Source organism: Sus scrofa, chromosome 10 (genome assembly GCF_054392235.1).
Source record: "Sus scrofa isolate SSC_HxYL_T2T_F1_AM1 chromosome 10, Sscrofa_HxYL_maternal_Yorkshire_Landrace_v2.0, whole genome shotgun sequence".
Lineage (NCBI taxonomy): Eukaryota > Metazoa > Chordata > Mammalia > Artiodactyla > Suidae > Sus > Sus scrofa.
The window spans coordinates 50,491,258-50,508,059 of NC_139392.1; the positions used below are offsets into that span (position 1 = coordinate 50,491,258).

Sequence of the window (16,802 nt, forward strand, 5' to 3'; positions counted from 1 at the left end):
GGCTAGGGGTCTAATCAGAGCTGTAGCCACCAGCCTACGCCAGGGCCACAGCAATGCAGGATCCAAGCCATGTCTGCGACCCACACCACAGCTCACAGCAACGCTGGGTCCTTAACCCACTGAGCGAGGCCAGGGATCGAACCGACAACCTCATGGTTCCTAGTCAGATTCATTAACCACTGCGCCACAAAGGGAACTCCGTATCCTTCCTTTTTAATGGCAGTGTTTCACATTGATTGATGGGATGGCTGTACCATCCTTGTATCCCTGAAATAAATCCAATTTGATCATAGTGTATGATCCTTTTTATATATTGTGGCATTTGGTTTGTTAACATTTTGCTGAGGAATTTTTCCTCTCTCTTCATCAAAGATGTTTTGTAGTGTCTCTGGTGTTAGTACAGGGTAATTAATAGCCTCATTGAAAGAATTTGGGAGTGTTGTTCCTTTTCAATGTTTTGGATTCATTTGAAAAAGAGAGGTATTTTTTTTCTTTATACATATGGTAGACATCTCCTATCAATCAATCTGGTCATAGATTTTCTTTGGAAGATGTTTTTATAAATTAAATTTCTCTACTATTGATTAGTCTAATAAATACTGATAAAATTAAGTAAGGTGTATAATTATCCCCATTACAAAATTAATCCACAATATATTTATAACAAATATATAATAAAACGATAAAGCAGCTTAACTTCATAATAAAAATAGCTAATATTAGTATTCTACTATGTTAATCTATTCTCAATAAATTTTATATTATTTTAACCACATATTTCTCACTGAAAGTTTCCTTTCGTTCCTTTAATATACATAACTCAGTGTATAACATACATTAATCTTACATATTTGAATAGCCAGAAAAACGTCTCAAAATTCATTTTCTAGGACTTTCTTAGGACTGAAACATACAAAACTTTTACTTTGTGCTCTTCTTGTTCTGTTACATTACTTTATTAGCGGGAAACTTTCTGATCCTTATCTCTATTCATTTCAGTCCCGTTTTTAACTAACAGATGTACTATTTCCTCAGCCTTTTATCCTGTATGGACATCTTTATTGTCATTAACAGTTATTAATAACAGAACATTTGATATCTGCAAGCCCAAAAAACATGCATCCCATATTCCTATGAGAAAGACAGTGAAATCCAGCAGATTCTCAGTCCTTATAATGTCTTTTTTTCAAAGAACACTATTGTTTAGAGCGCAGAAAACACTATTGTTTAGTTTCACAGAAAAATTGGAAGTGACGAGTTTTCCCATAATCTCCTATCCTCATACATACAAAAGCTTCTCCCATTATCAGAATTCTCCAGCAGCGTATACTTTTCTTAATACCAATTAACTTAAATTAGCACGTCTTAATCACCCAAAGTCCATAATTTACATTACAGTTCAGTCTTGGTGTCATTGATTCTGTGGGGATGGACAAATGCACAACATGTATAGCATTGTACAGGATCACTTCACCCTAAAAATCCTCTGTACTCCTCCTATTTACCCTCATCCACATATAATTTGTTTTATTTGGTTATTTTCTTTATTAAAGAGAGTGAGGATTTTGAGGAAGGCTGACAAGAATGCTATGAAACAAAGACAGAACCTATTTTTTTTTTAATTTTACCCAAGGGAGCATCACCAAAGTGTATTAGCAGAATATACAATAGTGTGATATATTAAGTCCACACCTAAAATATATGGGGCTAAGTTTATGCATTTGCTAGTCCTTTTATTTTATGGTTATATTTATATATTTTTATGTCTATTTTCTATCCCATAGCACAGTAACTCATATTTCAAACATATCTGTCATATATGTAATAAACTTTATGAATTATTTGGTCAATCTATAAATTTATGAATAGAATATTTAAGACATATTTATGGTTATAAATATATAATTAAGAAATTTTGTTTATTACTATAAGAACTTATTGGAAACTTAAATTCCAATATACCTATACTTTATTAGTGAATACCATATTGCTAATGAACACTCAAATTACATAGTCACATTATTTAAGTCCTAAGACTATCAAATCATCAGACTTGAAGAAGCTTAGTATGTTAGATGTGGCCTAAAAGAAATATTTAGAGGCCAATCTTCTAAATAAAGTCAGATAATCCATGAAATGAGAATTACAAGGGAATTCTTAGGTAAAAAAAGAATAGATAAATCTAAGCAAAGTGAATTCAGATGACCTGTGAGAAATTCAGAAACTGGACTGTAAATGAGGCATTTGCATATATCTCTAAGGAATAAACTTTGTTAGGAGAGAGAGTGTGTGTGTGTGTGTGTGTGTGTGTGTGTGTGTGTGTATGTGTGTGTGTAAATGATGGTTAGAGACATGACCAGCTAGATCCTTCTGTGTATTAGAAGTGAGCATGAGTGAAACTTGGTCAACATTGGGCTAAATGATGTTGAAATGAACCAGTGCAACACTGGGTTCTGGTGCCCTTCATTCTGAAGTATTAGTATCTCATTTTCTCAAGTTTACTTAATGGTCAAAGCCTAGAAGTAATTACTAAACTGATCAAAACCTGTTTCTTTCACTCACAGAAGGCACACAAACTTTTTACTTCCTGCTGCTTAACAGCTATACGTGTCAGCCATTTAACTTTTAGAGGCTCAAGTTCTCAGTGCAATAGAGGTAATGCTACTTATATCACTATTGTGAGATGAAATTATATACCAAACCTGAAGCATGAAATAATCCCAATAAATTATTGTCACTACAATTATTTTATATCAGATACGTATTCTAAAAATTGACTTCCTGAAGTCTTATATATTTGACTATGTGGATTTGAGTATGAGAGAAGGGATTGGTTACCTGAACTTATGTGAATATTTTGGGCTGAACATATATGACCTGCAGAAATGAAGTGGCACAGGAGAAAAATGGTAAACAAAATAAAAGTTATACAGTACAGTTAGTGCCAATTTCCCCTGATATTTTTAGTCATACATAGTTTCTTCTTTGAAATGTGTATAAAACAGAATGTCTATTCTTTTATCTTTCCTTCTGCCTCCATTCCTCAACCATCAATTCCATGAAAGTTAGTTCCTACCAAAAATTAACCTGGTTCCCATCCTGTGGTTGCAAGTCAATCACCCCCTGAAGGTTACTCTATGTAAAGATCCATATTTGCACTTTAGCTGCCTATCTTTGGCTCTGCTTATCTTTCCTCATCTTGGATTTTCCCCCAAATCTAACTTATGCTATTCCATGCTACATGATTTTCCTTCTTTTCCTTCAGAAAGCAAGTTGAGCACAGGGTAGGCAAAATTTCCTGAACTCTCTGACTAGAGCTATTTGGGAGGTCTCCCAACCCTCCCATGAGCCAGGCTAACACAAGGTTGGGGAGAAGACTATAGTCAGGAAGAGCCCACAGCCTCAGAGAGATTACTTTGAACAGCAGCGAAGAGGCTTTTGGTGAAGCTGTTTAGAAATGCTTCTTGGAATATAACTTATTAGACTATTCAAAGGCTTATTAATTCATGTGTTGTATATAAGTCATATTCTGCTCTTATGAACTAAATTTCTTTTAGGTGTAAGTGTAAAATAAATGACTCCCAGGGCTGAAGATGTATGTTCACTTTTGTGAGAAATTCAAAATTATTTATTTATTTATTTATTATTTATTTGAGTTGGAAGATCCACTGGTTCCATCTTTATATTCCACTCCCCATGCAAACATATAAAATTTTCTAAGACATGTTGATTTTCAGAATAATTTTAGACAGTTGTCCTACATGCGTTTGGATAATTGGTTTGTAAATCACTCTATTTAATTTCAGAATTAAATCCTGGCATGAATCAACAAAACAAGTATCTCACGGGGAAATACTTACTAATGAAATCTAAAATTAATCTGACAGCCACTCACATGTGATGTACTGTGAATCAGTGAGTTAACCACACCACTTTTTTTGAGAATATTCTACCAGTTGTGTTTTAGGATGGTTATACACCATTTAAAATTATTCTATTTGGCTTAATTCTTTAGACTGTATTTCTCCTACAACATATAATAATTTGATTACTCTAACATTCTTTAGTTAACTTTAGTTTTAGTTGTACATAATTCATAGGCAGAAACCCAGTTGTGGACAAAAACAGTTGAGTTAAAATTACAAGTTGCAGTGAATTGTATTGAATCTTATTTTGATTTAATATTGTTCTTCATATCCTTATCAAAGAATAATCCAGTTTATACTTTCATGTCCAGAATGTTGAATAATTTTCTAACTTTCATAAACCTTGTTGTCCTAAAATGGACTAGATGCATAAAATTCAATTAAGGTAAATTTATAGCAGGCCATGTTTTGATCCACCCTGGAGAAAATTGAAATTATCATGGAAATTCTACGTTAACTATAGGAGCAATTGTTCTTATTCTTTTGCTAGCACTGTATAGAGAGAACGCAGGATTTTTCTGCAACATGACCAAAGAAATAAAAGTAATGATTTAACTATATTTTTGTAGCACAGGAAAAAAAATCAACTTAGTGATTATGTAGCCTAAATGCAGTCTCTGTACACAAGCACCAATTAAGTTTTGGAAAAAGAGTTTTGGGTGAAGCAGAGAGAACAGTTTTATTGCTTTGGTGGGAAAAGGAGACAACCACAGGTTAATGCCTCAAAATTGTGTCCTGCCTTGAGAGGGGACAGCAAGAGATTTTATAAGTTTAGCTCAGAAGACAGGGTTATTGATTAAGGTGTCTATATTATTCTCCCTCCATTGATTATTTTCGAGTGGTCAAGTCTGGCATCAGTCAGTCTGATGATGGTTTCTAGTCACCTTTGGAGTTATTGCTTCTTGATATTTTCTCTATAAAAAAGATTTCTAGAAAGGAAATATTGGTAATAAGTCAGTGGGCCAAGGCAGGACATAGCATAATGGAGACTGTTTTAACTAGTTTTTAGCTGTAACAATATTTCCTATTCATTAAGTCTTGAGTCAGCCTTTTGAGACTGAGTGAAGGCCTGAGAGGCTTAAGGGGAAAGGCTTTTACTCCACAACACAAGCACTTAGGGCCTAGTACACAGTTTCACTTAGCACTAAGAAATACCCTAAGACAATCAATCTCTTAATTTTATTTTTTTTACTAACGTATTATAAAAATTGAGATTTTTCCTGATAATCATCATAAATATATGTATAATATTTAATTTTTGTATTCATTTCTTCATTGAACTTAATTATAAATGTGTGTCTGATAATTTCAGAAACTGTTCACTCAAAAAATACAAAAAATGAAATAAACTGGTTTGGAACCATGTATGACACAAGAGTATTACAATTATTTCTTGTCATATTACTATTAACTGCAAGATATAGCCCTCTAATTATTTATAAAGTCAGAGTAGGTGATGTGGTAGTCTCTTATCTTGGATATTTTTTCCTATTGAAGTTAGAACAAAATACTCTCTCACACTGTTACATTCCAAAACAACCCATCTTGTTCTGATCTCAAACATGGGAAATAGCCACAAATTGAGTGGAAATCAAAATATCTGCCAATATCCACAATGCTTTACTTTCTTATGCTAAGAAATCACTTAGATTATCTTGTTCTTAGTCTCTTTTATTGAAAATTGATGGTATGGATACATTAGTTTAAGTTGTTTACTAACCTATTTATCTAATGGCTACCTTTACATCAATTTGTTGTAGGTAAATAAATCTATCTTTGATGTAAACAGTATGCCCTCTCCTAATCAAGGAATTGGCATTAGTGGTAATAAGGTAAGGAGGAAGTTGATCAATGAAACACAATTTATTAAACTTTATTTAGGTACTGTTAACCGTCAAACACTGTGAGCCTGATAGTTATCTTCACTTTGTTTAAAAAAAAAAAATAGATGTTAAGATGTGTTGTGGCAACATTCAATTTATAATTGGAAAAAATTGATTTTTTTTTTCTTGAAATTAGAGTTGAATAATAATTTAAAATAGAGCTGCGGAGTTCCCGTCGTGGCGCAGTGGTTAACGAATCCAACTAGGAACCATGAGGTTGCGGGTTCAGTCCCTGCCCTTGCTCAGTGGGTTAACGATCTGGCATTGCCATGAGCTGTGGTGTAGGTTGCAAACATGGCTCGGATCCCACGTTGCTGTGGCTCTGGCGTAGGCTGGCGGCTACAGCTCCGATTGGACCCCTAGCCTGGGAACCTCCATATGCCATGGGAGCAGCCCAAGAAATAGCTAAAAAGACAAAATAAAATAAAATAAAATAAAATAAAATAAAATAAAATAAAATAAAATAGAACTGGGAGTTCCCTCTGTGACTAAGCAGGTTAAGAAACCATCATAGTGTCCATGAGGATGCAGGTTTGATTCCTAATCTCCTTTAGCAAGTTAGGAATCTGGCATCACCACAAGCTGTGCTACAGTTTGCAGATGCAGCGCAGATCCAGTGTTGCCTCGGCTGTGTTGTAGACCCTGGCTGCATCTCTCATTCAACCTGTAGCCCAGGAACTTCCATATGCTGCAGGTCCAGCCAGAAAAAGAAAAAAGAATAAAAGTAGAATTTGTTTCTCACAGTATTGGACATTTTAAACTGCTACTAATTTACCTATTTACGGTGAATTTGTAAGCTATTGTACATGATGGCTTCTGAGTAACTTCGCTACAAAAGCATTCTGTGTTTTATAAAGTCATGTTGAGTACCCAGATGGCGTCCACATCTGCCCATACTGGTTGAAAGTGTACTGCAGGGTTTATATCCCCACAGGGTATAAGTTAACTCCTCAACACCTTATAAAACAGTTTCTGGAGAACACTATATTTTACATGCTCTTTCTCTCTGTATAAAACTTCAATACTGTACAAAAGATGAAATTGTTGAATTTTTCTTCCATTCATTAATGCAATGAATAGGATTTTAGTGCTGACAATCTATCCTAGAGCTACTTTCTGTATTAACTTTAATTGAATTTTATTGCCTAGCTTGTGTATAAGTCACATCAAATTCTCAGAGAAGTTATAGAGTATGAATGATTCAAATATGATTGGGAAATTTATACTTGTATTTTATCATTTTGATTGGTCCTACATACAAGGTTATTCTGTAAATAGGAGAAATGAAAGAATTTAGTGATTATTTTTCACAAATTCACTCAGTTGAAGTTTATGTTTTGCTGCATAGTTTCAACCTACTTTGCTTTTTAATGTTCCTGAAACAATTAGTTTTATATGTCCAGTTTATATTGTTTGTTCACATGACATGGGTGACTAGTCAAATTAAGCAATTCAAGGTGATATAATTTCAATAAATTTGCACCTTTGAGGATAAAGTTGCAAACAAAACCGAAAATCCATCTAGAGCACCCTGGAAAAAGTCCAGTTGACCATAGGGAGGAGGCTTATACATTTAAAACTGTGTACATTTAAAAAATTATGTAAATTAAAAATTGTTATCTAGTACGCAATAATAAAATATTTTCTCTACCATTTAAATATCCTATAATTATTGATGGTAATGTTGAAAATTAATTCATTTTCCCATGATAAAGTTATTTCACAATACTTTTTACAAAACAAGAGAAAAAATTCAAGCTTAAATTTAAGAAATTACTAATATTACTACTAATGGATATTGTTTTTGGTAAATTTGAAATTTTTATTATGATGCTTTTTAAAATTTTTTTCCTGCTGTACAGCATGGGGATCAAGTTACTCTTACATGTATACATTTTTTCCCACCCTTTGTTCTGTTGCAATATGAGTATCTAGACATAGTTCTCTTGCTATTTTTAAGTGAAAATTCATGATTTTTCTTTTCAGATATTTAAATCATCTGTTTATAACAGATGGCAAAATGAATTATATAGAAAGAGAAGTATCTCACTATTCATTTTTGGGGACTTTCTTCTTACCAGAACATATAAATATTGTGCTTTATGTTTTTCTTACTCTGTTACATTGCCCTGTTGATAGAAAACTTTCTGATTCTTATTACTATTAGATGCAGTCCTCTTTTTCACCAACCCACATACTATTTCCTCTGCCACAGTCCTCAGTCCTCTTCCTTGGACATCTGCTATACCTCTAGCATTACTCCCAAATTCATTGGTGACCTGCTAGTGGAAAGAAAACCATTTCCTATGGTAATTGGATGTTGTAGGTCTTTTCCAAGCATTTCTTTGGAATGATTGAAGTCTTAATTATTACAGTCATGGCCTTTGATGACTATGTTGCCATCTACAGACCTCTCCATTACATGATTATCATGAGCAGGACAAGATGCAATTTCCTAGTCTTAGCTGCTTGGGCTGGTGGAGCTGTTCACTCCTTTTCTCAATTGTCTGTGATAATCCAGTTGCCTTTCTGTGGTCCTAATGAGATCAATCACTATTTTTATGACATCTCTCCTTTGCTAAAAGTTGCCTGTCATTATGCTTATCAATTCAGGAATGGTGGCCTCAATGACATGTGTGGTTTTATTTTCTCTTATGTCATTATATTATTCACTTTAAGGAATCACTCAGCTGAAGGAAGATGAAAAGCCCTCTCCATCTGTGGCTCTCATATCACTGTAGTAATTTTATTTTTTGCTGCTTCACTCTTTACCTATCTTAGACCTTGCTCCAGTTTTCCTGAAGATAAAGTATTTGTCCTGTTTTACTCCATCATTGCTCCTATGTTTAACCTCTTAATCTATACACTAGGAAACTCAGAAATGGAAAACTCTGAGATAAGTTTGGTGTCAAACATCATAGCTAAACATTTTTATTAAAAGAAGTTTGGAGTCACCTAAATGTGGAGGTAAGGAGCTAACATCTGTCTAACAGATTAGTTGGCCATTGTTGTCATTTTATGAATTACATAAAAAAGGCTTTAGTAAATGACACTTGTTCAACCATACAGGAAGTAAATTTGGCATTTAGTTAATTCTCTCAGATTTTAAGATGATGTGAGCAGATTTACATGCATAAAAAACATCTGGCTTACAACAATTAAAGCAATGTTAAATAAGCAAAAAAAGGATGCAGAAGTGAAAATATGAATAATAATTTATTAAGAATCAGTTACAGGAGTTCCTGTCATGGTGCAGTGGAAACGAATCCCACTAGGAACCACGAGGTTGTGGGTTTGATCCCTGGCCTTGCTCAGCGGGTTAAAGATCCAGCATTGCTGTGAGCTGTGGTGTAGGTCACAGACACAGCTTGGATCTGGCATTGCTGTGGCTCTGGCATAGGCCGGCAGCTATAGCTCCAATTAGACACGTAGCCTGGGAACTTCCATATGCTGTAGGTGTGGCCCCAAAAAGACAAAAAAAAAAATTAGCTATAGGAGTTCCCTTTGTGCCTCAGCAGAAAGGAGACTGACTAGTATCCATGAGGACATGGGTTCAATCCCTGGCCTCACTCAGTGGGTTAAGGATCCAGTGTTGTGAACTGTGGTATAATGATGCCAAGTGTTAGGGCGAAAAGACTGCTTCTATTTGATATTTTCTTTTCCTTTTCTTCTAATCCCCAACCAACTATTTCAGCAATGCTTGTCCCTAAAAACAGGTAACTTCATACCAATTATGATATTGTAGGTCATCACTTTACTGACGTATCTTCTGAACATTTTGGATCCTGATAATGATCCATACTTGGAATATAAATGACTATGATTGGTTCTCTCTCCTACCTCATCCCTTGTTTTCCTAGAAGCTAATCTAATACTATGAGAGGTTACATTAGTTTTTTTCCTGTTCTTCAGAATTCTGGAAGAACACAAAGCAGTCAATAGGTGGACTGGAGCTGCAGGTGGAGCCTGAGCCAGAGGCGGCCAGCCCTCCAAGAGCTTGCATGTGTGCAGAGAAGAGTCCTGTGGCAGTCCACTCCTCCTCCTCTTGCCCTCCCCCAACAGTGGCACTTTGCTTTCCTGTGGGCCCAGACCTCCTCCTGGATTCCCTCAGCTCTGGTGTTCTGCTCCCTAGATCATGACACATTGCTCCCCAGCCCCTCAGGCTGTCTCCACACAGCCATCCGTAGTCCTCTCACCAGAAGTGACCTCTGGAGCCTGAGTCTCAGCACACAGTCCCCACCAGAGTTTCTCAGGCTGTGGTTTCTGGGGTGGTATGCAGATGATCTTTGAGGTTCTCACTCTGCTTTTCCCTCCTCAGTCCAGCTGCTGCACTTTTCTCTGTGACTTTGAGGTCCCTCATTCTCAGTTCATCTCCCTGTTGGTTAGGTGGCTTCCCAAGATGTGGGTTCCTTTTCTCTTTCACAGCTCCCTCTCAGAGTTCTAGTCCCATCTTGCTTCCTTTTCTCTCTCTCTCTCTCTTTTGCTTTTGTTGTACTGTTATGTGGAGGGTTTATTGCCCTTTGAGGAGGTTTAATTTCTTCTGCCAGTGTTCAGTAGGTGTTCTGTGTGAATCATTCTACATGTAGATGTGTTTTTTTGATGTGTTTGTGGGACAAGTTGAGTGAGATGTCTTACTCCTCCACCACCTTTATCATCCTCAATTCATTATATTTCTTGATTGTTTTGATTTAGGATACCTGTTGACTTATCTGTCAGCACAACCATATTAGAAACTCCTTGTCAGTTGGGAATATGAACCTTGATTGAGTTTTTCCAACCTCCATGTAGCACTGGTATTTAGCACATCCTCATTATGTATGTGTGTAATTGATAAAATTATTATATGCATTGATGGATGTATGGAATAGATGGATGGATGGATGGATGAGTAAATCCAGCTTTCTGTATTTGGGAAAATAAGTGTAGATTCTACACTTACAGAGCATATGCCACCAGGGAAGTTTGACACTACCCCTAATGGATGGTGACAGTTTCACCAGCTCTCAGAAAATCAGGTAGAAGACACATAAATAAATAAACTGTTTCATACTAGAGTGCTTCATCCTGCGCTGCAGGTCAATGGGAAATCCTGAAAGAGGCGTGCAAAGCACGTGAGACTCTTACATTTTAAAAGTGGGGAACCAGGAGGCACTCTGTTCTGCTGAATAAAGGCCCCTAGGCTTTAGCCCAAAAGACTTTTATTAGGGAAAGTGATGTGTTTAGATTAGTGAGCAAGAGTAGGCACAGGGAGTATCAAAGCTATCTCTTAGTGAGATTTAGGGAGGCTAATAGCAATAAAAGTCACAGGTGTATATACATCTAGGATATAGTACAGCTGCCTAAAGAACAATATAGTTAACATATAAGCCCCTCATTTTATTTTGACAGGAGACCCTGCATTTTAGAACACTGTGTCAGCAGACATGCTTATCTGCCTTTTGCCATCACAAGCATTCCTTGATTTATCATGCTTTTGCATGCACCAAGTTTGCTTTCTGAGAGTTCTGCAGTTCAGTGGTCTCCAACATTAGAGCAGAGTGAAGTTGCAACACATTGCTTCTCTTTGGTCTAGATTGAGTACCATAATAGATCCTCTACTTTTGCACTCGCAGTGGATATATGTGAAAACCAAACAAGTTTAGGAGAGTACAAATTAGGAATTATTTACACAAATGTTATTGACATAATCTTTGAGGCTTTTTATTTTCAGGAAGCAGTGAACAGTTGAACTTCGTATTCTGTAAATTAGCAATGCAAAATAATTGAAGTATAAACTCTTCTTTCTCTGGGATAAATTTTGATGCTTCAATCATGAGGCATTTTCTGTGGTTACTTTTATTTATTTATTGAATTTGACCACTCCCAGGGCATGCAAAATTCTGGGGTTAGTAATCAAACCTGTTTCACAGCAGTGACCTGAGCCATAAAAGTGACAACACTGGATCCTTAACCTACTGAGCCACTAGGGAACTCTTCTGTGGTTAATCCTTGGGACTTCATTCTTTTTCATTTCATCTTGAGAAGCTTGAAGGAATAGATCATATACATATGAATAGATAATATTGTGCATGTTGTAGTAATTCTGAAACTATAAAAAACTGGATTTGTTACAGAATTATAATTCTGTAATTGAAGACCATAAAATATTGCACATTGAAATGGATTATTTTGAAGTGTAAATAAACAAGTATATGTAAAGCTACTAGTATATGCATAATTTGAGAATTACTTGATCTAAAATGTATACATATATATAAATGTGTAATTGTCCTAGGCGAGATATAAAGCTTTTTCCTGTCACATTGCAATTACATAATTGATTGCTATTTTACCATTATTGTATTACTATTTGATTTTAAGATAATAGTGTTTGATTTCCTGGAAGAAATTAGGAACTTTAAAAATATCAGGGAAGCATTCCAGATGTTCTTAGATGTTGTCAGAGAGCAAAAATCTCTGGAACAGGAGTTCCCGTTGTGGTGCAGTGGTTAACAAATCCGACTTAGGAACCATGAGGTTGCAGGTTTGATCCCTGGCCTTGCTAAGTGGGTTGAGGATCTGGCATTCTTGCCATGAGCTGTGGTGTAGGTTGCACACACGGCTCGGATCCCACGTTGCAGTGGCTCTGGTTTGGGCCGGTGGCTGCAGCTCCGATTGGACCACTAGCCTGGGAATCTCCATATGCCGTGGGAGTGGCCCTAGAAAAGACAAAAAATTAAAAAAAATAATAATAAATAAAATCTCTGGAACATAATACGCATCTAATGCCCTTCATCATGTGAAAACATTTGCCCTCTATGAAAACATTGTCAGAGTACAGAGTACAGTGCCACTCATTATTTTTGAGTGTTTTCTGAAATGGATGGGTTATTATGCATAGTTCTTTTACTTTCAGTGTACTCTTCTGTTGAAAAACATTGACAGTTATCATAGGATGAGCAGATTTTTTTCTAATCATCCATCGTGTTAATGGGACATAAGTTTGTATAACAAAACATACCGATTTCCTTATAGGAACCTATCAAATTTAAGTCTTAAATAAATCTAATTAAATGTGATCATTACAAATATTCTACTTTATTCTAAGTTATTTTTAATTGTGTCCTACTTTATAAAATATATGTATATATATTTACATATATATATATATATATACACAAATTTTATGTGTCAAAATTACATTAACTCTGTGTTTACATTATCAAAGTGAATTTTAGAAATTGGGTAAATAATGCTGAACGAAATAAATAAAATCACATCTGAGTTGTTCTTACCAAATTATTATTCTGATGTATGTTCAGGCAGTGACCCCATTCTTATGGGTTTCATTTGCATTATGGAAAATTTGCTTCCAAGGGGACCTCTGGCAATACTTTTATTTTCTCTTTAGGACCACACCTGCAGTATGTGGAATTTCCCATGCTATTGGTGTTGAATCAGAGCTATGGTTTCTGGTCTACACCACAGCCACAGCAACTCAGGATCTAAGCCATGTCTGTGACCTACAACACAGCTCATGGCAACACCAGATCCTTAAGCCACTAAGTAAGACCAGGGATTGAACCCATTACCTCCTGGATCCTAGTTGGTTTCATTTCAGCTAAGCCACAATGAGAACTCCTGAATACATTTTGATTAGCATAAATAGGATGGTACTACTAGCATCCAGTGAGTAGAGACCAGGGAGGCAGCCAACCACTCTAAAATGTAAAGAATATGAGTTCCCTAGTGGCTCAACAGGTTAGAGATCTGGCATTTCACTGTGGTGAGGATTTGATCTCCCGCCCAGGAATTTTGCATACCAAGATGTGGCAAATTGAAACGAAATGTTTTTCTAATTTACAGGGTGGAGCTTTTCTCTTCATCTTCTCCCAACAAGAGTACTGGCAAAAAAATCAGTAGTGCTGCTTTTAGAAATTCTGAGCTAGATAAAGTCGTAACAGTTTTATAGTTTGCAAATACATTGTAGTTTACTTATTTTAGGCTTCTTTTTAGAAGTTTAATATCTTTCAAATTTTTTTTTCTTTTACAGCCACCACATGGCATATGGAATTCCTGGGTCAGGGATCAGATCCAAGCCACAGTTATTAGGACCTACACCACAACTGTCATAACACTGGATCCTTTCACCCACTGTGTCAGACTTGAGACCTGGCTCTGCAGAGATGCCTCTGATCCCCTTGCACCACAGCAGGAACTCCCAATCCTAGGGCATTTTTATACATTGGGGAATAAATTTGTAAAACCATGTAATAGAACACATGCATATTTAATTAGAACAAATAGCAATGTATCAGTTATAAATTATAGCATGTCCTGTATACCATACTTAAAAAAGAGATTGCAGCCAAATAAAAGAAAGTATGGATTCTCAAACAATATTCTCTCTGACTCTCTCGCCTTATGCTATTAAAGTGGAAAACATTATTTTGTGTGTTTCAAGAAAATATTTTTGTTTACTTCTGAGAAAAAACAAAATGTACTCATTGACATACTCCTTGGGAATTAAATACTTACTTAATCCTTTAAATATGAAAAAAAATTTTGTCTGATGTTACTGGAAAATTTGGTATTTTTTTAAACTCGTGCCATCAAACTCCTTTGCCCCTGACCTCCAGAGCTCAGTGTAAGAACAAGCAAGATGTAGAATCAGCACATTATTGCTGACCTGAATTAGACATGTTTGTTAATACGTAGGTATTTTTACAGAGGGAATGTAGATTTTACTTTTTTAGTTTGTATGTTGTATTACTTCCTTATGACTGAAATGTAATAAGGTTTTTTGACATTCTCTCACACCATAGATAAGATAAAAATAAAGCTAATTGGAATTCCCATTGTGGTTCAGTGAGTTAACAACACAACATAGTGTCCTTGAGGTTGCAGGTTTGATCCCTGGCCTCACTCAGTGGGTTACGGATCTGACTAGCCAGGGAACTTCCAAATGCTGCAGCCGAAAAAGAAAAACAACAACAAAACCCTAGGATTTTGCTACAGTACATACTTTTTCCTACTGAGATAAAATATTTTATGCACTACAGAAATCATTTTTGTTTCTTGTGTTCTTGAGCAAACTGAAGGAAAATGGCCTGACACCAACTTCAAGCACCTTCCCACCTCAGAGAGACAGAAGAGGTATCAGGTGTACTGTTCTTCTCACTCATCCCATTCTGAAGTGAATCTTGCTGCGTCAGCCTTGTTATTGAGAAGTAAGATATATCGCTTTTTTTATAGTATTAGAGAAGCAATGATCCTTCCTCCTTTAGCAGATTGGAAAATGGGTTCCAATAGCCATATGCCCTGGCTAAACCCTGGGTTCTAACTTTTTTTCTGCAAACTCATAATTCTTTAGTTGGGAGGACACCAGCTTCTCCTACAGTTTGACATTGAGAGTGAAAAATAAGACTTATCATTGAGACCATGCAAGAGGACAGAATACTGGCATTGACACAAAAGGACATCACCACATCTCTGGATGAGCAAAGGCTAAGGGCCTAGTCTTGGAGCTGTAAACAATGCCAGGACATGTGACCTAGCTGCCACTTCAGCATCTATTCTGATTGTTTGTCACTCTGTTACAAAACTTAGTAGGTAAAAACAACAACCATTCATTTATCTCAGGAATCTGCCATGTGGGTAGAACTGGATAGAGATGAAGTCTCTGCTCTCTAATGTCTAGTATGTCATTTAGGAGCACTTGAATAGCTCAGATTGGATGGAGCTTGGCTGAGCATCTCCTTTTCAGAGCATTTCCCTGTAAACTTTTAAGGTGTTTTCTTCAACAAGATGGCCTCAGAGTAGTTCATGAGCATATGACCCAAAAGACCAAGGTTGATGCTGCTGGCTTCTCATGTTATAGCCTTGGAAATTCCATAGAATTATTCCTGTGGTCTCCTATGGAGAAGCAAATCACTAAAGCCACCAGGATTCAAGGAGAAGAGTGTCAATGATTTTATAGCCACATTTAATCCATGATAGCACTCTATTGTCATTTAGTCTCTTTTTTTTTTCTTTTTATGGCTGCACTTGCAGCATAAGGAAATTCGCAGGCTAGGGGTCAAATCAGAGCTGCAGCTAGAGCCTACACCACAGCCATGGCAACAGTAGATCTGAGCCATATCTGCAACACACACCAAAGCTTGTGGCAATACTGGATCCTTAACACTGAGCAAGGCCAGGGGTAAAACCCACATCCTTACTGAGACTATGTTGGGTTCTTAATGTGCTGAGCCACAATGGGAACTCCATAATTTATCCTCTCAACCTCTCAACTCTATATTTTTCATAGCAGTTTACAAAAAAGCAACCAGGAGGGATTTGTTTTGGATAAGTTAGCCCCTAATTCTAATTCCCCCATTTTCATCCAGTGGTGTTTTCCATGATTTATAGCTTACTATGTCAGTGATCCATACACTTACAAATAAAAATGACTGTAAGCCTAAAATGAGACATTGCACAGGGACACAGGTATGTATATTTAGAACAGTACACATATATGTTTGTCTATGTATAGAAAAAGAATTTGTTGCAACACTTGAAGCCCTCCAGCAACCAGGGGCCAATCCATCAGAAAATCCTCCAGGAAAAGATGTCAAAGGATGTGCAGTCAGGAACTTTCCCAGTGCAGGAGACTGTTGATCCTATATACATCATGATGTGTCAGCCAGAATGCATATACCTCCTTGGCTCCATAGCAGAATAGTTTTGAAGTATAAAAATGTCGAGGCCAAGCATTCTAGGCTAATTGACATGCCCCCAAGAACTGGATGGTCTTCCTGACAGACCCAATTTCTTTTCAGCTCAGGTACCTCCCTCCCAGTAAAATGACTCAACCATAGAAAAGAATGAAATAATGGCATTTGCAGCAATATGGATGGAACTAGAGATTATCATACTAGGTAAAATACATCAGGAAGAGAAAGAAAATACCATATATTATTTACAAGTGGCATCTAAAATATGACACAATTTTACTTATCTATGAAACAGAAAC

At 36.2% G+C, this 16,802-nt stretch overlaps 1 pseudogene; it reads left to right on the top strand.

The window, feature by feature from the left end:
• Positions 1-5,716: 5,716 nt before the first annotated feature.
• On the top strand, positions 5,717-8,886 carry LOC146399401 (olfactory receptor 4P4-like; annotated as a pseudogene).
• The last annotated feature ends 7,916 nt before the right edge of the window (positions 8,887-16,802 follow it).